Raw genomic sequence first — 1,892 nt, 5'->3', positions numbered from 1 at the left:
CACGCCGCTCAGGCTGGGCTCTGCTCCACTCTGTTCCCAGCTCCCAGCTCTGTGTGGGATAGACCTCACCCAGAGACCATCTAGGCTGTCCTGGGCTGGAGCCCTGCTTCCCTCTGCTGTTCTGTGGGTTCTTCCGTTCTAGAATTGGTTCAGAGCCATTTTTTATAGGTTTTTGGAGGGACTCCGTACGGAACTCACACTAGTCTCTGCTTACCAGCCGCCATCTTGGCTCAATAAAAACTCATTTGTAATACACTATGAGGTAAGAAGGTGGACGATGATGAGCAGTATTGCCTCATAAAACAAGATCACCACAATAGAAGCAAAAACAAATCTACAAAAAGTTTATTATGAGAACCAACTAAGACACATCATCGCCAAAGTACTCATATATGAAACTAACAGAACAAATAGATGGAAAATAGAACAGTGTTTGTATGGTGATCTTTTTTCAGCGTCAGTGTGAATAGAACCACTGCATTTGGACCATATAATTTCATATCCTGATGTTCTATATGAGGAACTAGAACGGACCCTTAACCACATGCCAAAGAATATGAGCCGAAGCAGACTTATTTTATTATGTATCTCAGGGGTGGGGGTTGGGGAAAGAGTCAGAAAAGATAGCAGAAGAGTAGGAAAAATAATAAAAAATATTACCCTCTGAAAGACAACCTGGGTGGCACAGTGGATGGAGCTCTGGACTTGAAGTCAAGATGATGTGAGTTCAAATCTTGTCTTAGTCACTAACTTGCTGTATGACCCTGGAAAAGTCATTTAGCCTCTGCCTCAGTTTTTTTCATCTATAAAATAGAAATACTAATAATAGACTCCATTTTCCTGGCTTGTGACCAGTAAGCATCCATGAGCAGCAAAATCTCTTGTGACGCACTCTTTGAAGCTGTGTGCGAGGTCCTGCATGGAACCCAATACAAATGCAGACATTTTTTTGAAACTGTGGGGTTGCAGATTAGTCTGAAGAACTATGATCCCCGAAAAGGACAAATGTTCCTCTGGCCCCGTCAGGCTCAAATCCACACGCCAACCTAAATTTCTCTGTGTGTGTGTGCTGGAAAACCAGCAGCACTGTGATGAGGCCAAGGCTATAGAAATCCTTGCATGGAAATTGAGGCCCTGAAGAAATTGAATAAGAACAAGAAGCTGGTTAAAACGTATGATGCCCATTTGGCCTCTGAGTCCTTGATCAAGCAAATTCTTTGAATCCTGGGCCCTGGGCTGAACAAAGCCAGCAAGTTTCCATCCTTGCTCACCCACAATGAGAATATGGTGGCAAAGGTCAATGATTAAGTTCCAGAAGAAGAAGGTGCTGTGCCTGGTGGTGGATGTTGGACACGTGAAGATGACAGATGATGAACTTCTTTACCAACATCTGTCTGACTGTCAATTTCCTGGTTTCTCTGCTAAAGAAAAGCTGGCAAAGGGGGCAGCTAGGTGGCGCAGTGAGTAGAGCACTGGCCCTGGAGTCAGGAGGACCTGAGTTCAAATCTGACCTCAGACACTTGACACACTTACTAGCTGTGTGACCTTGGGCAAGTCACTTAACCCCAATTGCCCTGCCCCCCCCCAAAAAAGAAAAGCTGGCAAAATGTGAGGGTATTGTTTATCAGGAGCACTATGGACAAGCTCCATCAGCTATATTAAATCAACATGATGTTAATAAATGGCAGAAGCTGCTAGTGACTTAATAAATGAGGGAAGCTTCTAATAAAAAAATAGACCCTGCCTACAGTTGTGAGAATCAAATAAAATAATATTTACAAAGTACTTTGCAACCCAGAAGGCACTATATAAATGGTAGCAATTATTATTTGCAGAATGATCTATTTTTATATCTATATATGGTATCCTTGATGAAAATATGAGAGGGGTAA

General features: G+C 42.7%; 1 pseudogene; it reads left to right on the top strand.

Annotated features, from left to right (window-relative positions):
* Window positions 1-864: 864 nt before the first annotated feature.
* LOC118831770 lies at window positions 865-1,662 on the top strand (annotated as a pseudogene).
* The last annotated feature ends 230 nt before the right edge of the window (window positions 1,663-1,892 follow it).

Source organism: Trichosurus vulpecula, chromosome 9, assembly GCF_011100635.1.
Source record: "Trichosurus vulpecula isolate mTriVul1 chromosome 9, mTriVul1.pri, whole genome shotgun sequence".
Lineage (NCBI taxonomy): Eukaryota > Metazoa > Chordata > Mammalia > Diprotodontia > Phalangeridae > Trichosurus > Trichosurus vulpecula.
The sequence above is the reverse complement of the archived record's forward strand: the minus strand, read 5'-3'. Positions and strand labels throughout refer to the sequence as shown.